Source organism: Physella acuta, unplaced genomic scaffold (genome assembly GCF_028476545.2).
Source record: "Physella acuta isolate Inbredline_101_S28 unplaced genomic scaffold, ASM2847654v3 ptg000090l, whole genome shotgun sequence".
Lineage (NCBI taxonomy): Eukaryota > Metazoa > Mollusca > Gastropoda > Physidae > Physella > Physella acuta.
In genome coordinates this window covers 174,007-200,263 of record NW_026731610.1, presented here as the reverse complement: position 1 = coordinate 200,263, position 26,257 = coordinate 174,007, and positions in this window count along the sequence as shown.

Genomic DNA, 26,257 nt, shown 5'->3' with positions numbered 1-26,257 from the left:
ACAACAGTGAGAAACATATAATTTAAAACGCAATTAAGCAAATTGATCAATTATAGAGAAGGAGATCGAGAACATATTGAATTTTGGGGACTCTTATCTATCATTAACGTTTATTTAATCAAAGAAATATATGAATAATAATAGATGATTTAGTCTACACATGAAATATTGAGAATTTAAAAAAATGCTGTTTGTTAAATACTGAAACATATCAACATAAAGTACTTTGTAAAATGAAATCTTAGAATTCACTTTCACATACAAAGAGAAAGAGCTGTTAGAGTAATCTCTATCAGAACTTTGTGAACTCGATCAAAAATCTTTTTTTATTTTCAAAATGAGGAAACTCATCTCTATCTTGAAACATCAACATCCGGTGGCTTAGAACCTATTCTTGTAACAGTTCAAAAACAGGTGAACACTTTTACATTGCAAGACATATCATTATCCGTTCGCTTAAATGCTACACTTCTTACAGTTCGAAAACGACGGTTAAAAAAAACTTAACACCCGGTGACCAAAATGCTACGCTTCATTCATATCTCTAGCAACTAATAAGAATATAGTTTGGCTATTTTGCAACTGTAGGTTAGAGGAATAATGTGCCCTAACTGCTAGACGGACATACATATCCCTTACAAAATGTGTAGAATTCTCCATGTTAGATTTCACGACGGCATAAAATTAGTGCACACATATCTAGACGGTAGACGACAGATATAGACTGTTGGGGCTCGCTTTTATTCAATTCAAAATAAGATACAAAGCACCGTGTAGTCATGTATTTTTTCACGCTACAACTGTGCTAGGGGATGTGTGGACTAATGCTAGAGAAGGTGCGGATTAGAGCATAAGGAAGTCCGGATTAGTAGAGGTGCGGACCAGTGTAGGTGCGTATTAGTGCTAGGGCAGGGGTCGGCAACCTTTTGGGACGTAAGAGCCAAAAGTAATAATTTACCAAATATCCCAGTTTCTAAAGAACCACGAACATTTTTATTTTAGGACTTTATATATATATATATATATATATATATATATATATATATATATATATATATATATATATATATATATATATATATATGTAGCTAGGGTGGGCCTAACTACTAGTTGCAAATCTGATAACGAACGAGAAGCCGAGACGCAGTATTGCAGTCTGACGCAACCGATAACAGGTGGCTTATTGGGTCGGGCTGATAACAATCTCAAAGCCAACGCGTGCTATTTTGGGAAACGGTACGAGGAGTGAGACGACCTGTCAACTTTGATTGATAGGATGCAGATGTTATTTCACGGACTGTACGCTATAACTACGCAACTAGTGGTCGGAGACATCGAGTACAAGTATCGATTACGGAGGAATACAAGTATGCAGACGAGTACGGATACAAGGCATAAATAGGAGGGGACGACTGAACTCGTTCTCTTACTCTCTTACGGCTCTTACCGCTCTTACCGCTCTTCGAGCTTCATCGCTCGCTTTAGATCAGTCAGTCTGTGTGACATACTCAAGTTGGTTATATTGTGTTAAGAAGGACAATAGACATGTGGATTCAGTTATATGAAGCCTAGTGAGGACTGTTAGGGGGTCAGTTGATTCAGACTATTATTGTGAAACATTTCTGTTGATTCATTGTGTTATATTGAAGCATTTCTTGATTCATGTAATAAAAGGATCAATAGCGAACCTGCATCTTCGAGTCTTTCTACTGTAGTCGATGTTGTGTAGCATGAGTGGTTCAACTCGTTACAATTGGCGTTGTCGGGCAGGATAGACTCGGGGAAGGTCACATTTGGCGTTGCGAACAGGAAAGATGCAACTAGCCTAGGTCACATATATATATATATATATATATATATATATATATATATATATATATATATATATATATATATATATGAGTGTTTGTGTCGGCCTACATAAGCCTATAATTTAAATATATGCCGCTTCGCGTATATGTATGTGTATACGCTTTTTCCCTTGGTGTCACCCCCCCCCCTAAATGGTGTCACCCCCTAAATTGTGTCACCCCCCTAAATGGTGTCACCCGGTGCGGTCCGCACCCCCCGCCCCGTCCTCGCTACGCCTCTGTATGGCGTAACTAAATATTCTAAAATAAAGGCGAATGTTTATTGTTTATGTTTATTATTTTATCGTTCTTTACCGAGTGTAGCAGAACAATATTTTATTAGTATTGAAAATAAAATAAAACAATCTATATATATAATTCTCTTCTGGGAGCCGTTAGAAAACAAGCTGCAAGCGCCTCCTTGCAGTCCCCTCTCTTTCTCTCTAACACTATCACTACCACCCCCACCCCACCCCCACCATTGTCTGGTGAGCTGTGGTCACGCTAAGTGTTTACAAAGCTAAATGTTTACAAATCGTAGAGCCGTAGAGCCGGGTTTCTATTAGGGGCAGATAATTTAGTTCGATTTTAAACTTACAGGAGGTAACTGAGAAATAACTAAGAGGAGGCTGCTTTCCCGGGGGGGGGGGGGGGTGTAGGGTCGGGGTTAGGGGAAAGGGGGGTAGTGTTTTAAAGCAAATATTTTCAGGGGCAGCATTGGTACTGTTGAATTCACAAATTATGAATTACTGCGAGCCGCAGGTTGCCGACCCCTGTGCTAGGGGAGTTGTGGATTAGTGTTAGATGAAGTGCGGACTAGTGCTAGTAGAGGTGTGGACTAATGGAGGCACGGACTAGTGCTAAGGAGGAGTAGACTAGTGCTAAAGGAGGTGTAGACTAGTGCTAAAGGAGGTGTAGACTAGTGCTGGGGGAGGTGTAGACTAGTTCTAGGGGAGGAGTAGACTAGTGCTAGGGGAGGAGTAGGCTAGTGCAAGGGGAAGTGTAGACTAGTGCTAGGGGAGGTGTAGACTAGATTTGAATGAGAGCGAAAACGTTCGAAAGGATCATATCGCTTATCTCCGCTGGCTCAATGTACTATGTTAGCGATGTAATGACTTTTGATCCGTCCGATGATTTCTATGTACTTAGTGATTCGGAAAGAAGTTCCGATTCGTAGTTGCTTAAAAGTTTGCATCTTTTTTTCGAAAATACTTAGACAGAAAAGTGCATGCGTTCTTTTTTATTCTAAATATGTGTCCCTGTATTGAAGCTCGGAAAGCAAATTACTTTAGTATGAAAAAAACTCGCATAGTAAATATGGATTTTCATCACTTGTGCATGCATCGTCAAGCTATCAAACGGTGTACACGTAATATTTCATTTAAAGCACACAATTAGATTGTTATTTTAAAACCAACGCACTTACCAAAAGACTTTTGAGTTTCATTCTCTAATTGGCACGTGGATTTGATGCATATGTAAATAAACAAATTCGCTAATTATAAATATAATATGTGAAATAAAACCATGTTTAATAAATAACACGTTTAATATATCGCATTGTTTTAAAATAAATTTGATTTGCATTAGTTATTCATTTGTATTAGTTGCTTTCCATTTAAGATTGCATCGCTATCAAGGGAAACAACCAATACCTTATGCTTTTGATAAAGCAAAAAATAATAGAAAAATGTAAACAAAAAATATTGTTTTAATTACTATGCTCCACGCATGTACTAATACTTTTTAGTGTATATTTTGTTTAATACAGCATTCTTTTTAAATTTTAGAACACTTTTGTGTACTCTAAATGGTATCAAAAAGCTATAGCTCAAAGACTTGCTGATTTCCTTAAGACTTAAAACCTCCGCTTGAACAACGACCGCGGTTTTCAGTTTGTTTTACTCTAAATTTTGGATCCCTTGAAATCAAGGGACACGTTTAAGTTTAAACTATAAATCATCAGTTCTTTTATTAGGGTGACATGCAGCTGCCCTCGAAGTATGCAAACAAAGAATGTAATAAAAAACAAAATTAAGACCATTATTACTTTTAGGCATGTTTAAAACGTTTCTTACGCATTGTTCAACGGCCAACCTCGTTTGCCTATTATGTAAAGCTATTCTTGTACTCTCCTCGGTTCTCTATTTAATGTAGAATAAACTAGGTGGGTGGTACTACAATTATCGTTTTACCTTCTCGCATACAGAATATAGAGAAAGTATTGTAATTGTTCATATTAATTTAATTTAAGAGACTGTGCCGTTTTACACCTCCCTTTTTTAACGTATACTGAATATAAACGATGTATTAGAATAATGCAAAAAAAAAAAATCCAAACCGAGATTTGAATACATTTGGACTTTTTACAACCATCAAGAGCCCTCTCTAAACTTTGGAACGATTTCCAGTAGGCATAACAGGTGCTTACTTTATTTCCGGTTTATCAAAAGCCTATATCTTGTGAACCGTTTATGTTTGGTTGACGAAATTATACTTTTGTATTTCGGATTTCTTTAAAAAACAACCTTCATAATATGATACTTTTATTATCATATTTGATAATTTAATATCATACTCACATACAGCATAATAACGAGGGCTTTTTCACAAAATGTCTATAGCCCGATTGCACTTTAAGTGCGTCTTTAACAGGTAGGAGGGTCCGAGCCGCTTTTCGTTGCCGGGAATATTGTAAAGTAAAATAGTAATCAGTAAGTATCTGATTCAATTGTCACGTGAACTAAGTCACGGACAGGGCAAAGTATTATAATGTTGCAGTAGCTAGTAACGGCAAGCAGTAACAAAGCTATTAGCCAAGTCTGATGACCATTTGTCTTGCAAGGGTTTACAGCCGGCAAGTAAAATTCATAATCAGGTCCGATAACTACAGGACGACTCAATGTCGACAGTTTAAGACCTGTAGTAAAATTATATGTTATTAAATAAAACACCAAGTTAACTGCAAGCGTAGGCTACGTGAGCGTTTATTAGTTTTCACAAATACTTGGTAACATTGTTAAATTTTTTGAGATAAAAAGTTTTACAGTAAATAAAAATAAACAAAGTAAATAATACAATAGCAAAGAGCACGTGGGAGTAGGGACGACGGCCCTCAACTCCATGTATAAAAGCCAGTTAGAAGAGAGTAAAAGCGATTCAGATTTTTCCTTCCCCTTAATATACACCTGTACTATGTGTATCACGTGGCTAGTCCCTCCATCCAGACTGGACAGTGCTGTAGGTGTTCACGTGTTGGTTAAAACCAATAATGTGATCGGCCGCTATGTCAATTGACCAAAGATCTGGGTGCTTATATAACATACCAAAAGTGAATGTGATGGGGTAGGGGCAGAGGCGTAGCGACCCATCCCGGCGCCCGGGTACAAACTTTTAGATTTGCACCACCCCCCCCTCAAACTTTCGATTTGCACCCCCCCTACAACCCATTTTGGCGCCCCCTAAAATCGGCGCCCGGGGACAAATGTCCCCCCGCCCCCCCCCCCCCCCCCCCACCCCCTCGCTACACGACTGGGTTGGGGTATAAGAATGCGGGTAACTGGTGGGTGTCGTGGGCAAGGTAAGATGGCGGCATTACACTTTTACCGTCACACATGACTAAGTCAAATGAAATAGATTAAAATTAATTTGCTCTATTAGCTTTTGTCGCCCTCAGAAAGACAAGGAAAAAAAACGCAAAGACTGTTAAACATTGAAGTGAAACATTGAAGTGAAACATATCACCGAATAACAACTATACACAATGAACTCGTAGATGTACGTGTATATACTCATGGATCTGTTAGATACCGCTTTCTTAGAACTGTGAGCAGGCCACAGAGCGAAACGTTATAAAATCTACGAATGAAAACTCCAACATCAGTATACTGACATACAAAGAGCCGCATGCGGCTCCATGACAAGTGTAGTATTCTCCATTTTAGAATTGATGGCGGCATAAAATTATTTGACGGGAAATAGGCCTACATCGCGGCACATCCCTGAACAGAATAGAAACAAAATAATATTTTGTTGTATTAGTTGTTTCCCATATTAAAATTTATAAAAACCAGGGGAAGAAACAAACATCCTAAAATCTTTTCGTGAGAACAAAAGTAATAATACACTAAAAACTGAAATGATTGTTTCATTTGTTATTTAAGACGCAGTTATTAATATTTATGTACCTAATGTTTTGTCCAATTTTGATAATTTTTGGATTTCTGAATAATAAATTTGCTCTAAAATTTGTAGTCAATCATTATCTCAATGACCAACTGCATTTGTCCAGATGGGAAACCACCACTTAAACCTTTACCAGAGATAATTAAAGTTATTTTGAAATTTTGGATCCCTTGAAAAACAAGGGACAAGATGAAAATGAAACAATCAGTAGACTCATAATTTTCTCGACTTGACTTAGCTGTTCTTCGGTTTAGGAAAAAAAAAAAAAAAAAAAAAAAAAAAAAAAAAGACTTAGCTGTTCTTCGATACAGTAAATAATGACTAACATAATTCTTATTTTTTCAAATTTTGGATCCCTATTGAATGGTTGAAACTAAAAGTGTAGCAACTGTAGTAAAAATTTAAACTCGTGTGTATTTCCATTTGAAACCTTGTGTGTGTGTTATTTTTTTTTCTTCACATTTTATACATTGTAAGTACTTTTTTTTTCTTTTTTATTTCTTGTGTGTGTTGCCTGGCCCCGGGTGGGCCTCACGCACAGCTATGTCGGAAAAATACATCAAACGGCTATTCCTGCCTAAGTTTGGCATGGCAGGACATGCCCCAAAAACTCTAGAGATTTTCATAGAAGAGGGTTTTTCTTTAGCTACCCTCACAGCTGACGAACTAAAAAGAGAGCTATGTATGTTATGTAGCCTATCACCAGCTGAATTTGAAGGTCTGTATAACTATGGGACATTGCGTAAATGGTATGTCACCATTAGATCAAAGGAACTATATGAGAAAATGCACCTACAAGAATTTCACAGAGATTTGCCACCTGGGGTAAAATACAGAGTGCAGAGAATATCAATAACCCACGCCGATAAATCTGGGCAAAGGGGCATGCTGAAATGGCTGCCTTCCAAGACAAGCGACGATGATGTAATGGCGATTCTGAAATCTATAAGCAGTCAGGACTCAACACCAACATTTAAGAGAATAGACCAATCAAATGTGATCCAATTCACCATTTCTCTGGAGAAAGAAGATGTGGAGAGTGTCCCACACTATATTATACTTACAAATGAGGCCAACAAGGAGAGCAGAGTCCTTATAGTCCTCAATGGGAGGAGGGTGCGATGTTGCCATTGCAACACAGACAGGCACCTGCCTAAAATGTGTGAGCATTTGAGGACTCGCGCTCTTGACGGCGTCCAGCTAGTAGACGGACAGTACAGGGCAATTGAGCCTTGGGATGCAAATGATAAAGAAGAAGTTAAGGAGCATCTAAGTAACAATAGAAATTTCTTAAAGCATTGGGACAGCTATGATGTTGACGGAGAAAGACAAAATGAAATGCTTAGAGAAGCAAGGCATAGAGAGGTAGAAGATGCCTTTGGAGTAGATGGCCAAACTGAAGCATATCATACTACTGCAGCATCACAGCCAGTTAACGAAAGCGTAACAGAAACCACCATAGAGGCCGAAGCCATGGAGACAATAGCAATCAGAAATTCCATAGTAACAGGGTCTCAAAATGATGGGAATCAAGAAAATTTGGAGGCTGTCGACGAAACAATAAATGATATTCTTCAAGATAACACTAGTTCAGAAAACATAACGAAACCGCTAAAGGAAATTAAAAGCTCACAAAGTATATCAGCAACAAAGGTATCAGGTCAACTGTCATATAGTCAAGCAATCAGTTCAAGTAAAAATCAATTACCTACAGTAAAGCCACCTCAAAGGGTCGTGACCAGGGCCCAACGGGATAGCAAACCAACGGCTGGAAAGTTTGGCGTTAAAAGACCACCACCATCCAGCCCTCCAGAAACAGATGTTCGAAAGAAAACCCCAAATAATTCATGCTAACTCTGGCAACATTGAACATCAGGGGGGGGGGGGGGGCTAGGGACAAAACACATTATATAAACAACATAATAAATAAACACAATATTGACATCCTACTTTTACAGGAAACTAACCTTGGAACTACAGAAGAAGCAAATAAACTAGATGAATAATTAATATCGACAGTCTCAAGCTAAACATCACTCGATCAGCCCTCAAGTAAATTAACATTAGAACAGTCTTCTGTTTCCCAGGTTTTTAAAAGTGCACAACCTGAATGGTAGAAAGAGATACACACCTCACCCCCCCCCCCCCCACACACACACACTTCCCCCCACTCAACCGGACTGGCGGATTTTTCAAGGTAGCGTGCCCTCATTGCCAAGGGTCAATTTTATGTCATGAAAAGTTTTGGAATGACAGATCAGTATGTGTATTACAGAGACACTTCTCCCACGGTCGTTTCTATTTCTGTCCATGTGTGGCTACAATGTGAACTTTTGACTCCTCAGCTAAGGACAGTGCACAGTAAACTAAGCAGTCAAGAGAAACCTAGTTTGCACACCTTATTTTAGTCTAGTTCTTATGCCATTTTATTTTCTCCATTTGATTATTATATATGCAATTGATGTTCATGTCTTTGATGCTGTGTAAAATCTATCAAATAAATTATTATTACTGATTTAAATGGTTAAAACAATTGAATTAATTAAAAAAAAAGGAAAAAAAAAGTAATTGAGGACTGTATAGATCTAGATGTTTGAAAGGGAAGAGTGTTTGCTTTTACGTGTCTCATTGTAATAACATAACTTTTACGATTGCTTAAAATTTGTATCATTTTAATTCTCTGTAATCCCAAATTCATTTCAGCTCTACTTTAAAAAAAAAAAATTCCCCCCCCCCTCTCCCCCCCCCCCCCCCCTCGTCCCCTCAGCCTACCACGCTGAGGAAAATAAATCCATTGAATCATCATTTAATTACACATTTGCATTTTCAGTTTCAGGTTGGTTTTTTTTTATTTTGTTTTATTTTGTTTTATATTTAGACGTTTTGTATTAGATCTATGTTTAAGTAAACCATCTTGAATGAAAGTAGGTTACAAATAAGAATGAAATATTACTATTGTAAATCTGTGTCAGTCCTCACAAGCCGGTGATGAAAACTGTAATACTAAAGCGAACACACAACTGTAATTACATGTCTGAGGCAAAAAAAAAAAAAAATATATTCTCAAGGGACATTCAAATAAATTTCGAAATTATGTAAAAAATCGATGTTGATGTTCTTGTTTTAATTGCAAATATAAGTATCATTAAAAAATTAAGGAATAAAAAAAATTTACTTTCTCGTATGCAAAGTATGAAGTGATAAAATTTAATTAATATAATTACCTATTCATTTAATGAAATGTAAATTATGTTACTGTAAATATGTTGTATTTTGTTTTATAGAAAATAAAAGTTAAAAAAAAACATTCAAATAAATACACAGCAGTTCAGTAGGCTATAGTGCAGGGGTCGGCAAACTTTTGAGACGGAAGCGCCAAAAGTTACAGTTTACAAAATTTCCCAGTTTTTTTTAAAGAGCCACTTACATTTTTTTTTCAATATTTTAGTACTTGATAAGGGTTAAGTAAATAAATTTCATTTTTGGTTTGAAATAAATAGCATTAAATATGAACTTATTGTTTCATATATAAACAAACAAATGTTTCGCACAAAAACAGTTTTAGCTAGATCTGCTATGATAAAATTAGTAATTATACAATATAGCTCTAGGACTATCCCAATCCACTTTAAAAGCCAATAACTTTTTTTACTTTCTCGTATATACGAAGTATAGAGAAAGTATTGTAATCGTGCACAAAAATCACTTGAAATTTTAACAATTTTCACCGTATTACACCTCAGTCCTTCATCACATCCGAAGTATAGAGGACTTATTTTAATCGGGCAAAAATTATCAATCCAGATTTATTAAAATTAAGAGGTTTTATGCGTAATCCAGTCTGAAAAACTGGGCTTTGCAATTATGTCCGTATGTCTGTGTGTCTGTCTGTCTGTCTGTCCGTGTGTAAACACGATAACTTGAGTACCGTTACAGCTAGGTTGATGAAATTTCATATATAAGTATTTTATCAAAATCGTAGATCCGTATCAACTTTTGAGCGATTTCCGATAAACGGAAGTGGTATTTTTTCTACTTTGAATTTTTAAAAGCCTATAACTTGAGTACTATTTCAGATAGATAAATGAAATTTCACATGTAAGTAAAAGATTTAATTCTCTACCTTCTGTTAAATTTTGAGTAATTTCCATTGACCGGAAGTACTAAATTACGCTACTTCCGATTTCTCAAAAAACTAATGTAAATTTTTAAAGTACTAATAATATTGTGCACTATTATGCACTTTTTTATATGGCGTTCACTTGGTGTGCAATTCTTTTGTCTACGAGATTTTATTCTATTTTTAAAACTTTAAGTATTTAAAATGGATTTAAAATCATGTCTATAGCCCGAGTTCCCATCCCCTGTTGTTTTATATAAGAATATTCGAGAAAGTTTAGGGGAGACCACTCCCGGTTTATTTTCTTTCTTTACGGACACCGCTGGTTCAGTAGTTATCTTTCATAGCTAGGCAGGCCTCAGCACGGCAAACTCTGACTAACTGATTTGGATATCGGTTTGATTATTGTATCGGTCTCTTCTGTCTTTCGGTTCTCACAAGGCTTATCTTTCACCCTACATGAACCCAGAGTCCAGTGCCTTATAGCTCAACCGTAGGAAACTAATAACTGAAATACTTCGTCACTCACGTACAATGAATGCATACTGACTGGTAGAGGAACGCATTATTTTTAAAATAACATTCCCCATTTAACGATATTCGAAAAAGGCGGCACTTCGATAGTGGCAAACATGGAATAGTCGTCACGGTGCTGGCCACAGCACGGCTGTGGGCCTGGTACCCAAGCGGATGTCCGTGTACTTTCTACCTTGTCTATTCTCACTGTTCTTAGATGAGTGTTTTAATCCTGTTTAAAGTTGCTTTTTCATTACAGAATAATATTTTTTAATGAGATTTGAACATGAAAAAATATATATATAAAAAAAGCCGCATGCGGCTCACGAGCCACAGGTTGCCGACGCCTGACCTAATTTAAAAACTACTCTCCGTTGGTATTGTTAATTGATTTTTTTTTTTTTTTTTTTTGTGGTAATATTTAAGAAAACAGAAACATCGTTTCGGAACGCTAGTTTGAATAGGGATCCAAAATATGCGTTCCAAAAATAAATAATGGTGATACATAACAGAGAAAATTAGAGTATATGCAACGATTTTTGAAACTACATTATAATTTTGTATTGCAGCGAAAAGGTTATTCCTTTATTAAAAATTGATTAGGTTATTAAATTTGAGACGGAAGCGCCAAAAGTTACAGTTTACAAAATGTCCCAGTTTTTTAAAGAGCCACTTACATTTTTTTTCAATATTTTAGTATTTCATAAGGATTAAATAAATAAATTTCATTTTTGATTTGAAATAAATAGCATTAAATATGAACTTATAGTTACATATATAAACAAACAAATGTTTCGCACAAAAACTGTTTTAGCTAGATCTGTTATGATAAAATTAGTAATTATATAATATAACCATATGACTATCCCAATCCACTTAAGAAGCCAATATTTTCTTTCTTTACGTATACCCCTGGTTCAGTAGGTATCTTTCAGAGCCAGGCAGGCCTCAACACGACAAACTCTGACTAACTGATTTGGATATCGGTTTGATTATTGTATCGGTCGCTTCTGTCTTTTGGTTCTCACAGGGCTTATCTTTCACCCTACATGAACCCAGAGTCCAGTATCTTTAGCTCAACCGTAGGAAACTAATAACTAAAATACTTCGTCACTCACGTAGAATTAATGCATACTGAAAGGTAGAGGAACGCATTATTTATACAATAACATTCCCCATTTAACGATATTCGAAAAAGGCGGCACTTCCACAGTGGCAAACATGGAATAGTCTACCTTACCTATTCTCACTGTTCTCTGATGAGTGTTTTAATCCTCTTTAAAAAAAAAAAATTCTTTACAGAATAATATTTTTTAAAGAGATTTGAACATGAAATAATATAAATATCAATATCGTGCATGGAACTCGAGAGCCGCATGTTGACATCAAAAGAGCCGCATGCGGCTCGCGAGCCACAGGTTGCCGACGCCGGGGTTAGGATATAGATTATATGTATATATATATATATATATATATATATATATATATATATATATATATATATATAGGGGGCCCTAATTTTTTCTTTGCGGGGGAGCCCTTTTTTTCTAGTTCCGCCACTGCTTATAGGCCTATATATTTATGTAATTTTTTTTTTGGCTCTCTGTTCTGTTAGATGAGAGTATGTGTACTAAGTGTCGAAATGTAAAATGCGTACTTATATAGAGAATGATATTTTTCCCGAATGTATTCTAGGACGATAATTAATTCTTAGATACATTGATTTGTAGAAACACCCCTTTAATTATAAAGTTCAGAACAAACGCTTAACTTTCACAAAAAAAAATTATAATACATATGAGGCTCGAGTTCAGAATATGGTATAAAAAGAGGTGACTTCTTTTTTGATGTGAATGATAAAGTTGCGGTTAACTGGAGGGCGTCGCAGGCAAGGCAAGATGGCGATTTAACACTTTTAACGTCTCAGATAATTAAGTCAAACAAAATATTTAAAACAGAATTGCTTATTGTAACTTTTGTCGCCCTCAGAACGAGCAAAGATTGCAAAACATTGAAGTGAAACATATCACCGAATGGCAACTATACAAAAGGAACTCGTAGATGTACGTGTATATACTCATGGAGCTGTTAGAGAACCCTCTCTTAGAACTGTAAGCTGGCCACAGACCGAAACGTTTTAAAATCTACGAATGAAAACTCTAACATCATGAAACCCATCATTCTGTGGCATAGACGCCATACCTCATCCACATCATTATCGGCAAACTAGAAGACAATGTGGCTTTCTTGCTACTGTTCGATAGCGGAATAATGTGCCCTAACTGCTAGATACATCTATGGCCTGTGTAGAATTCCCATTTTAGATTTCACAGCGGCTTAAATACATCGCGGCACATCCCTGATCTGAATAGAAACAAAAGTATATTTCCGTTCATTAGTTGTTTCCCATATTAAGATTATTGCAACCAAGGGAAACAACTTTCTAGTTTAAATCTTTGTATAATAACAAAAGTAATAATACGATAAATACAAAAACAAGTGTTTAATTTATTTACATCTCGCAGATATTAATATTTCCTTACCTAATTATGTGCCCATTTTTATAAATTTTGACATCTAAATAACTAATTTGCTCTAAAATATGTAGAAAAGCATTAGCTCAATTACCGGCTGCATTTTACCAGATGGGAAACCACCGATGTATTGTATGTGGTCCCGACATAAATTCATATATATAAATTTTGGATCCCTTGAGAATCAAGGGACAAGATTTAAGTGAATGAGTCAATGAGCATAGCGAAGGGGTGCGGAACCTTCTGTGACAGAAGAGCCAAAAGTTACAATTTACAAAATTACTAAGTTTGCAAAGAGCCACTGACATTTTAATGTCAATTTTAAGATATTTGTGTAGAATTACATATATCATTCTTGCAGAGCTAGTTAAAATACCTTAATATATTTTGTTCGAAACATGTGTATGTTTTTATTTGAATAAATAGTATTTCATAGGCCTAGTTATATAATTTGATTTTATGATACTAGCAGAGCCAGCTAAAATACTTTCTCTAGTTCTGCATGAAACATGTGTATGTTTGTGTATGAATAAATAGTATTTTAGACTTAAACCCATTTATTTTAATTTATTCACCTAATCATAATCACATACCATAATATCAAAATAAAATGCTATTGGCTCTTTAAAAACTAGGAAATTTTGTAAATTATAACTTTTGGCTCTACCGCCTCGAAAGGTTGCCGACCCCTGACCAAGACAAAACAGATCACCGTCAATATTTAAATGGTGGCAAGCAGATCCTGGGAATGTCATCTAAATTAGCCCTTAAAATGTGTAAGTGGACTGAACACCTGAAAACCAGGTCAGGTGTTCAGATTGTTAGAATGATTAAAAATAATCACACAGACACTCCCAGCACACAAGGCATATGGCAGCCATTCATGTTCAAGGAGACTGAATGGGCAGTGACTAAGTTCCCCAATGAGAAGTGGTCATCTGTTCTTAAGGTTGAAAAAACAGCTACAGATTATGTGCTGGAGGAGCAATCAGGCAAATTCCAACATGACATCAAGACACGCTGCATACATGAAGATAACAAATAATTGTTTCGTCAACACATGTTTCTACATAACTCGGATAACTGTATGTTTTGTGATGAGATATGCATTAACATTTTCTACTAAACTAATCAAAAAATTGAAGGGACAGGACGAAAGTGTAAATTAGCAGTTCTTGTGTTTTGTAACAAATAATTCAATTTTTTTAAAAAAATACCATGTTTTGTTTAAACCTTGTTTAAAAAGTTTCGTAGACATTTTTCAACGGTCAACCTTATTTGCCTCTTATGTAAAGCTATTCTAGTACTCTCCTCGGTTCTCCATTTAATGGAGAATCCACTAGGTGGGTGGTAATGCAAGTACCCTTTTACATTCTCGTATAGAGAAAGTATAGAGTGAAAAAATTACTCATGGGGGATTTGTTTCGCCTCTGAATGCCTGATGGAGAAAAAACGCAAAGATTGTTAAACATTTAAGTGAACCTTATAAGAAAATAACAACTATTTAAAAGGAACTCGTAGATGTACGTTGATATACACATCTCTGGACGAAATAGGTTTAAGATAATATTTATGTTTTAGTTGTTTCCCATTTAAAAATTCATTTAAAACCAGGGGAAGCAACCAATATCATGATTTTTTTTTGCATAAGCGCAACGCAATATTACAACATAAACTGAAATTGTTTTATTTATACCAATCAACAAAGCCGTGAAAATACCGCTCTATCAATGAAGTGTATATAATATTGTAAAAAAAATAATGTTGGATCCCTTGAAATTAAGGGACATGATCAAAGTGTTTGAGTATGTGAGAAGATCTTTATGCTGGAGGGTTGGGTTGTCTAAAATCTCTAGAGTTTTGGACGACGTGATGAAAGTAAATCATCTTAGCATAAGAGGTGTAGCTGGGGCGGGGGGGGGGGGGGGGGGGCGTAACGGGCGCCGACCCTAGGAGGGGCGCCAAATGGGGTGGGAAAAAAATGAAAAGCTGATTGTATGCTGCAGATTTGAATTTATAAACAATCTAAGTTAAGTAAAGTAATGGCTACATGTCTTTACATACTGATTTACTTATTTTCTACATTGATTATTAACTGTGAAACAAATTCTCTTAAGAAAATGTGACCGGCAAAACCGCTTTCCAGCTATTCCAAGATGTGGGGGGGGGGGGGGGCGCTTTTTCGAGACTAACATCGGAAGAATTTATACTAGGTTGGTGAGGCGATAAACGTTACCACTTATAAAAACTATTGTATTTAAACGTATTGTACGATTGTTTAACCGTAACTTTTATCAAGATGGTGCAAGGGGGGGGGGGGCGCTTATAGGCTAACTAAAATCGAAAAATTACACTGGATTTTGAGTAAGCTACCTTCAACATTTAGAAAAGAAACTAATTGTACTAAAGTGCATGATTTTTTTTTTTAATTAGAAAGTTAGTTACGTTTAAACCCGCTTTACAAAATGTGCCCAATGTAGTTGGTATGTGTGTGTGGAAAGGGGGGGGGGGGGGCTTTTTTGCGAACAAAAATCGCAAGTTATTTGCACTGGATTGGTGAGTAGATGACTGTTTAAACACTTAGAAAAAAAAACAATTGTATTAGCGCGTAATGTAGTCAGTTGTTTTAAGAAATGACGCGACTAGTTCTTTGTAAGCTTCTTCTTACGATTCTCTATTCTCTAACATGCGAAATGAAACACGGTTTATTAAATATTATTATTAAATATAATTCATTAAAAAAAGGATGTGCATTAGTTATGTATTTGTATAAGTTGCTTCCCATCGTAAAATTCATTACATCCAGAGAAACAGCCAATATCTTATGTTTTTGATAGAGAGAAAATAATAAAACTATGTAAACAAAAAATGTTTTATTTACAAATCTTAACACCCGTTTTAATATATTCGTATGATATATTTTGTCTATTTTTGAAAATTCTTGGATTATATTAAACGTTTTTTGACTATAAAGGTTTTTGAAAAGCATTAGCTCAAAGACTTGCTGAATTTCTTAGAAGTAAACCCTCCGCTTTTAATGGTGTTGGATGAAATCTTCTCGTGTCAAATTTTGGTTCCCTTTAAATCAAGGGAAGTTTATCAGTTCTTTGTAGCTGTAGCTGTACTCGAAGTTTGCAAACAAATAATGCTATTAAAAAAATTAAGACCTTGAATTACTTTAGCTTTATTTGAAACGTTTCTTTTATATTGTTCTACGGCCAAACTTGTTTGCCTCTTATGTAAAGCTATTCTAGTACTCTCCTTCATTCTATATTCTCCAAAACATTGGTCGTAATGCAAGTACCCTTTTACTTACTCGTATATAGAGTATAGAGAAAGTATGGAGGAAATAGTTGCTCATAGTATATTATGTGGCCCCAGAACGACTGAGACAAAAAAAAAGCAAAGATTCTTAAAAGTGACCCGTATCAGAAAATAACAACTATATAAAAGGAACTCGTAGATGTACGTTGATATACACATCACTGAACGGAATAGATACTGCAAGAGAATATTTCCTTTTTTTTTGTTGCTTCCCATTTAATCATTCAAAGCAACTAGGGGAAGCAAACAATATACTGATTTTTTTTCAAAAGCACAAAAGGAATAGAACAACATAAACTACAATGATTGTTTTATTTATTTAAATCGACATAGCAAATAATATCTTGTTAAGTATTACTCTGAATATTCTTGATAAATTGTGGGTTTCTGAAAAATTAATTTGCTGTAATATGTGCAGAAAAACATTAGCTCCATGACCGGCTGAATTATTAAAGATGGTAAACTACCGCTTTAACTCAATTGTAACTCCACTCTTTGTCCAATTTTTACATTTTGGATCCCTTGAAATCAAGGAACAACATCAAAATGCGTGAGTATTTGAGAAGAGCGTAATGCTGAAGGGTTGGGTAGTCTTAAATCTCTTGAGCTTGGATAAACTGTTTAAAGTAAATCATTTTAGCGTGGCCGAGAGTTGATTCGTTGTTGATTGGTAGAATGAGTTGAGTAATCGTGTGTTGGAAATCGCATGGTGAGAATGTCGAATAGTAGCGTGTTTTACAATAGTTTATTGGGATAATGTTATTTAAGTAGTCAAGAGATGAATAATCGTAGGTTGTGACATTTGAGTAGTCAAGTTGACCGTTGAGTTTGTCGAGATTATCGTGAGTTCGATGGTGTAGTTTTTTTCGTGCTAAGGCACTTGCCATTATAAAATTATAGGGGCCTACGTATTTTGGTGCTACTGGACTTGGATATTGGTTTTGATTACCGTATATAGGTATGTTCTGTCTTTCGGATCTCACTGGGCTTATCTTCCACCCTACACGAACCCAGAGTCCAGTACTTGGCTCAACTGTATGAAAATAATAACTAAAATACTTCGTCACTCAGGTCAAATTAATGCATACTGACAGGTAGAGGAATGCATTCTGAATAGAATAACATTCCCCATGTAACGCTATTCGAAAAAGTCGGCACTCGGGCATTGACAAGCATGGAATTGTTGCCACGGGGCTGTACACAGCACGGGTGTGGGGCTGGGCCTGTTGCCCAAGCGGTTGTCAGCTGTCCGTATAATTTCTATTTTACCTATTCTCAATCTTCTCTGATTAGTGTGTTTATTATATTTAAGTTCAAGTTGTTTTTTTACAGTATACTTTTTACATACATGACATGTGTAGAATTTTCCATTTTAGATTTCATGACGGCATAAAATAAGTCGACGGGAAATACATCGCGGCACATCCCTGAAAGGAATAAAAACAAAAGAATATTTCGTTTAATAGTTGTTTCCCATATACAAATTTATTGCGTCAAAGGGAAGCAACAAACATTCTAAAAGAGATGATGAGAACAAAAGTAATAATACAAAAATATCTAAAATGAATGTTTTTTTTATTATATACAACGCAGTTATTAACAGTTTTTTACTTAAGATTTTGTCCATTTTTCATTAGTTTTTGATTTCTGAATAAATATTTTGCTCTAAATTATATAGAAAAGCTTTAGCTCAATTACCGGCTGCAATTGTCCAGATGGGAAACTACCTCTAAAAATACGCACTCCAATTATTTTTATAAAAATATTAAATTTTGGATCCCTTGAAAACAAGGGACAAGATGAAAATGAAAATTATCTGTTGTTGTTCATATGACATGTAGAAGCACTTTGAGTTTGCCAACATTTATTTTATTATTTAATACCATTATTAATTTAAGTCTTAGACGGTGCGTTATATGTACTCGAGATGACCAAGCCAATGATATAATTAGCCGCTATGTCACTTGACCAGCAAACTGTGTACTGAAATAACTTAGCAAAAGTGTGGGTGACGGGGGGAGGGGGAGATGAGAATGCGGGTAACTGGAAGGGTCGTAGACAAAGGCAAGATGGCGGTATAACTTTTTACCCTCACAGATAATTAATTCGATCAAAAAAAAAAAAAAAAAAAAAAAAAAAAAAATATATATATATATATATATATATATATATATATATATATATATATATATATATATATATATATATATATATATATATATATATATTGCTCATAGCAGGAATAATCTTCTCTAACTGCTAGACCGACATACACATCCCTAAATGTTATTGAAAAACATTAGCTCAAAAACTTTCTGAATAGCTTAGAAGTAAACCCTCCGCTTTTTAATGGTGCAGAACCAAAACTTCCAATGTCAAATTTTGGATCCCTTTAAATGAAGGGTCTCTTAAAGTATTGCAGTCCTTTTTAACTTTAACTGCACTCAAAGTTTGCAAACAAATAATGCTATTTAAAAAAATAAGACCATAAATTACTTTAGCTTTATTTGAAACGTTTCTTATATATTGTTCTACGGTCAAACTTGTTCGCCTATTATATAAAGCTATTCTAGTACTCTCCCCGATTCTCAATTTAATGTAGAATCAACTAGGTGGGTGGTAATGCAAGTACCAGTTTACCTTCTCGCTTACAGAGTATAGAGGAAGTAATGTGCACACAATTTTAACGAAATTGTGACAGCTTGATACGTTTTACACCTCCAAACTCTAACGTAAAAGGAATTTAAAGGATTAGAGGATTAAATTTTGCCATTTTTTAAAGATTAAAAGAGATCACTCCCACTTTATTTTGTTTTGCCCCAAAAACTGCTAGACCAGCATGGTCGACAAGGCCAAGTTTAGCTTTAATTAAAAAATGTCAAGCTGTAATGGTCAATCTAATATAGACATCATTAGTAACAGAACAGTTGAAGTAACTTTTGTACACGGTAAATGATTGACTACAATATAACGCAAGAATTTAAAACTCAGTACATCAAAGTGATCAATGAACAAGACATTGAGGTAGACATTGAGATCCCATTTTTGTTATCGGGACGCTAATCTATTCTACACGATGATGGCCCTACACACTGCGTGCGAAAGCCAGTAAAAAAAGAATAAAATCGAGCAAAGATTGCAAAACATTTAAGTAAAACATATCACCAAATAACAACTAAACACAAGGAACTCGTAGATGTACGTGTATATACTCATGGAGCTGTTAGAGAACGCTTCCTTAGAACTGTGAGCTGGCCACAGACCGAAACGTTTTAAAATCTACAAATGAAACCTCTATCATCAGTAGCGTGAAACCCAAGCACTCTGTGGCATAGACACCATACCTCAACCACATCATTATCGGCAAACAAGAAGACAATGCGGCTATCTTGTTACTGTAAGATAGAGGAATAATGTGCCTTAACTGCTAGACATATCTATGACATGTGTAGAATTCTCCATTTTAGATTTCATGGCGGCATAAAATAAGTTGACGTTAGATGCATCGCGAAACTATCCTGAGCGGAATCGAGACAACCAGATATTTCTTTTTGTTTGTTGTTTCCCATATTAAAATTTATTAAAAATAAGGGAAGCAATCGACAAACTGAAATTTATGTGAGATAACAGTAATAATACAATATATTCTTAAAATGATTGTTTTATTTTTTTATACTTAACGCCGCTATTACTATTTTCTTACCTAGATTTTTGTCTAATCCTGATAATTTTTAGATTTTTGAATAATTAATTTGCTCTAAAATATGTAGAAAAGCATTAGCTCGATGACCGGCAGCATTTGTCTTGATGGGAAACCACTGCTTTATGTTCTTCGGTTTTGTTAAGAATATAAAAATTTTGGATCCTTTGAAATCAAGGGACAAGGTCAAAATGTAAATTATATAATGTTGTTCGTATGTGACATGTGGCTGCACTCGAGTTTGCAAACAATTATTTATTAGCATAATTTAATACCATGATTTAATTAAGCCTTGCTTAAAACGTTTCTGTTCAACAGCCAACCTTGTTTGCTTCTTATGTAAATTATTCTAGTACTCTCCTCCGTTCTCCATTTAATGAAAAATAAACTAGGTGTGTGCTAATACAAGTATTATTGTACCTTCTCGTTCACAGAGTTTAGATAAACTATTGTAATTGTGCACACTAATGAAATACAATTTTGAAAGTTTATACCGTTTTACACCTCTCTACTTTAACGTATAAAGGATGTATTACAATTTATAAAAAAAAAATCTAAATCGAGATCTGGACAAACTTGAACATTTTACAACCACCCGGAGCACAAAAAAACGTAGTTTTGTAATCCTGTCCTTTATTGTTAGCTTGACAAAACGTCATAAATAAGTATTATAGCAAATATGTAGTTTTCTCTAAACTTTGGAACGATTTTCAGTATCATATTTGATAATTTACTATCATACTCGAATTGAAGCATAAAGAAACAAGGGTTTTGCTATCCGAACCATTATTGTTATTTAAGAATATACGAGAACGTTTAAATGAGATCACTCCCGCTTTATTTTGTTTTTTGCCCCAGAAACTACTAGACCAGCATGGCCTACACGGCCAAGTTTAGCTTTAATTAAAAATGTCAAACTATAATGGTTAATTTAATATAGACATCATTAGTAACAGAACAATTGAAGTAACCTTTGTACGCCGTAAATAATTGAGAACGTGTGAAATACGGCATTTAAAACTCAATAAATGAAAGTGATCAATGAGCAAGACATTGAGATAGATATCACATTAAGTTATGGGGACGTTAATCTTTGTAAGCGATGACGTCAACGGTAAAAAGGTAAAGAGCCCTGATGTCAAGGGTCAAAATAATAATACCGTAATACTGATACAAATTATTCAAATTAAACCAGTAGGAGGGACCGAACCACTTATCTACCGAGAATATTGTAAAGTAAAATAGTAATCAGTAAGTATATGATTCAACTGTCACGTGAACTAAGTCACGGACAGAGCAAAGTATTATAATGATGCAGTAGCTAGTAACGGCAAGCAGTAACCAAGCTATTAGCCAAGTCTGATGACCATTTGTCTTGCAAGGGTTTTCAGCCGGCAAGTAAAATTAATAATCAGGTCCGATGACTCGGGTCAACCCAATGTCCGCAGTTTACGGCCTGTAGTAAAATTATATGTTACTCAATATAACACAGAATTAACTGCAAGAGTAGGCTACATGTGCGTTTATTAGTTGTCACAAATACTTGGTAACATTGATAAATATTTTATGAGACAAAATGTTTTACAGTAAATTAAAATGAACTAAGTAAATAATACAATAGCAAAGAGCACATGGGAGTAGGGACGACGGCCCTCAACTCCACGAATAAAAGCCAGTAAGAAGAGAGTAAAAGCGATTCAGGTTTTTCTCTCCCTTAATATACACCTGTACTATGTGTATTACGTGGCTAGCCCCTCCATCCTGACTGGGCAGTTCTTTAGGTGTCCACGTGTTGGTCAAGCCAATGATATGATTGGGCCTAAGTCAGACGACCAACGATCTGAGTGCTGAAATAATATACATTATGTGAAGGGGGAGTGCTGATTTATAATGAGGTAACTGATGGGGAGTAGAAAAGGTAAGATGGCGGTTTAACACTTTTACCGTTACAAACAAATAAGTTAAACAATTAAGACAAATAATTGCTCATAGCACTTTTTGTCGGCCTCAGAACGACTGAGAACTAAATAAAAATGTCCCAAATATCTAAGTGAATTATATCAGCAAATAAAAACTAAATTAAAAAAAAAAAAAAAAAAAAAAACGCGCTGAAGTACTTTAATATACTCACGGAGCTGTTGGAGGGCGCTTTCTCAGAACTTTGTGAGCCAGTCACAGATCGCAACGTCTTAAAATCTATGGATAGAATTTCTTACATCATTATCGTGTAACACAAGGACTCATACTTCATCCATATCGATATCAACAAACAAGAAGACAATGTGACTATCTTTTAACCGTACAATAGAGGAATAATGTGCCCTAACTGCTAGACAAATCCATGACAAACCATGACAAACTTGAAATTGTTCGTTTTAGATATCATTGCGGCGTAAAATTAGCTGACGGACAACTTATCCCGGCATTTCACTGAGAGGAATAGATGCAAGAGAATATTTCATTTTGTTAGTTGTTTCCTATTTAAATATTCTTGCCAAGGGATATAACCAAGAATCTGAATTTTTCATTAGAACATAAGTAATAATACAATGTAATCGAAAATAATTGTTTTAATTATTACTATTAACATAGATAATAATATATGATAAGTTATAATTCTGTCCATTTTGTTTTTTTTTTAATTAAAAAAAAATTAATGTGCTTTATAATGTATAGAAAACATTACAAGTATTACCTGCTAAATATTTAAAAAAAGTGAAACTACAGAATAATTATAGTCATCTTCATCTAACTATATATTCAAATTTTGGATCCCTTGAAAATCAAGGGACAAGATCATATCGTATATCTAAGGGGTCGGCAACGTTTTGTGACTGAAGAGCCAAAAGTTAGGATTTACCAAATATTCCAGTTTTGTTTAAAGAGTCACTAACATTGTTATTTCAATATAATGATATTCGATTAGGATTATATATATATCTATCTATATACTACTAAAAGTCAAGTTTGTTTACATGTTTGAATATTTATTTGTTTGTTTGTTTGTTTGCCTGATTGACTATCTCGCATGGTTGCACTCATCGTGGAAAGCTGTAAAATAGTATGTAGGTAGAGAAAAATTTTTGTTTTAAGACAGACTGTTAATCACACATTTATTTAAAGACGTTAATTAATTTATTGATTTATTCATACGCAGAGTAACCCATTTTTTTTAAAAAGTTTAGAACGACCACTACACTCGGCGGGACTGTGACGTCACAGTTTTTTGTTTACTCTTTAGTACAATAAAATGGCGGCGTCTTTTTTCATTTAGTTTTACAATAAATTTCTCTAGATCTAAAGATCAGCTGTCGAAGGAAAGTTATGAATCTAGCCTAGATCTAGATCTAGCCTAGATCTAGGTCACTAGACTCAATGTAAATTCTAGATCTAGACTTAATGTACATTCTACATCTAGAATCTATTTCAGGCTTAATACATCTAGAATCTATTTCAGGCCTTAATTATTTTATATAAATCTTTGTTTGGCTAATTTAAGATAAAATTTAATTTGAAAGTTACTAGATTCTACTACTAGACTTAGATCTAGATCTATGCGCGGAGACTCAAAAGTATAGTATAAAAATTCATTTGTGACGTCACGAGTAAATAGCTAAGTTTGTAGCGTAGTCCGCTCTCATGCGGGTGGTACAGGTTCTAGACCAATATGTCAATGATATTTTTTTTCAATTTTTTTTTTTAGATGTGAATGATAAAGTTGCCTATCTGAACTTGGCAGGATACAGGGCAGGTGAAGTAGAGTTCATCTGTTTCTTTGTCCTAAGCATATGAAAGGATAGTGTGGTCAGAGACATGCTCGGCTGGAATCGTTTTTTAAACGATAAAAACATGTTGTCTGAGACTTGGCGGGACACTGGGCAGGTGAAGTAGAGTTGAGTAGGTCACATGTGACGTCAGTATATGAAGGGATAGTCCGAAATCGGTGTTTTCGGTGTTTTTAAAAGATAAGAAACATATTTTTGAATGTGGGGTCTGTTTTTGTGACGATAAGTGACACTGCAGTAGCGTAGCGAGGAGGGGGGGGGGAAGGGGAGGAAGGGGAGACGGGGGGAAGCGGAGGGGGGGGGCGGGGGGACATATGTTGGGGCGCCAAAATGGTTTGGAAAAATAAATTGAAAGGTTGAGGGGGGTTCAAATCGAAAGTTTGAGGGGGGGGGGGGGTGCACATCAAAAGTTTGAGGGGGGGGGGTGGTTGAAAATCGAAATCTTGGGGGGAGGGGTTAAAATCGAAAAGTTTGTCCCCGGGCTCCGGGAAGGCTCGCTATGCCTCTGAGTGACAGACGTGATGTTTTTTGATGGATGACCCCCGAAACCCACAGTTATCCAACGGATGACGGGTATTCTAGTATATATATATATATATATATATATATATATATATATATATATATATATATATATATATATATATATATATATATATATATATATATATATATATATGAAATAACATTTATTCAAATAAAAAACATACACATGTTTCGCAGAAAAGTGTTAAGGTATTTTATCTAGCTCTGCTAGATTAATAAAATCAGTAATCAAAGTATATAACTTTTATTATTGGATACCACTTTACAACAGTTTGGCCTTGCATGCTTTTTAAAAGTTTGTTTAAACCTGCCTCGTAACTTGTTTAAGTTTCAAGCACGCCTCTATATTTTCATTTGTTAGTTGGCTTCTTTACTTTTAATTTTATTTAAGCAAGAAAACTCCTCCTCGCATGAATGTTGACGCGAAGATCTTCAGCACTCCAAATGTCAACTTCTTCATCTTACTGTAGAAACCTGCGTCACATAATAGGGCCTCAATTCGCGGCATTTCTTTTCGAGCTGGCCTGTTTAACAGTGAAACGTGCATGTTTTACTGGACCTCCAAATCATCTAACTTGCTCTTGAGTTGTGTGAACTTACCGCTCCACATATTTTGGTTTTCAAATGTAGCAATTTAATTTGAATCGAACCAGCATCAATTCCAAACAGCTCAATATTAATCTCATTTGTTTCTGTGTTGAGATAATCTACTATGAACGTCAGAGTACTTGCATTTATTTTGAATTGCTTAAATTTCTCAGTGAACCCATCCTTCATTTTGTATTTAGTGATGCTGAAGTGAATCCTGTTAATAGTAGCGTTGGTTTTATCATGATATGTTTTCAGATATTTTGAAATAAAGTAATTTACCGCTCTAAGGATCTTCAACAAAATGAAGTGATTTTTTTTTCGAAACAATCATCTTCTTCATGCAAGGCATTGAGGGGGTTTTCCTTTCAATGCAGTTTTACATTTGGTTCGTTTAGTTTCTTTGTGATCTCCACCATAGTTGAATGTTGCAATTTGGGATAGACAAGTTAATAAGAAGCACATTGAAATGGGGCGTAACTTAATATTCTAATAGAATAGCGAGTGTTTATTGTTTATATTTATTATTATATCGTTCATTACCAAGAGTTGCAGAACAATATTTTTTTTTTAGTTTTGAAAATAAAATTAAACAATTATTAATAGTTTTGCATGGAGCTGAAGAGCCGCATCTCAACATCAAAAGAGCCGCATGCGGCTCGCGAGCCGCAGGTTGCCAACCCCTGGTATATCTCACTTATTCGTTGAGTTTGCAAATAATATTATTTTATGAAAATGAAATGACACGATTCATTTTCAAACGTTTTTTTTTTTTTTAAATACATAGTTTAGCTGCAAATTATGTAAGTTTCTTATGTAAACCTACTCTACTATTTCCCTGGATTGTCTACTTCACGTAGAATGCAGGAAAATAGTAAAACATCCTTAGGTTGGTGTTAATACAAATACATTTTTTTTGTTATTCTTACCACAAACATGGCCATGTTTAGCTTTAAATTTTAAAAAATCTCAGGCAATAAAGATCAATTCAATATAGACAACATTAGTAACAGAAATGTTGATGTAGCTATTGTAAGCGGTAAATGATTAACAACAGTGTGAAACACGGAAATAAACAAAGTATATGAATAATAATCTCTGATTCATGG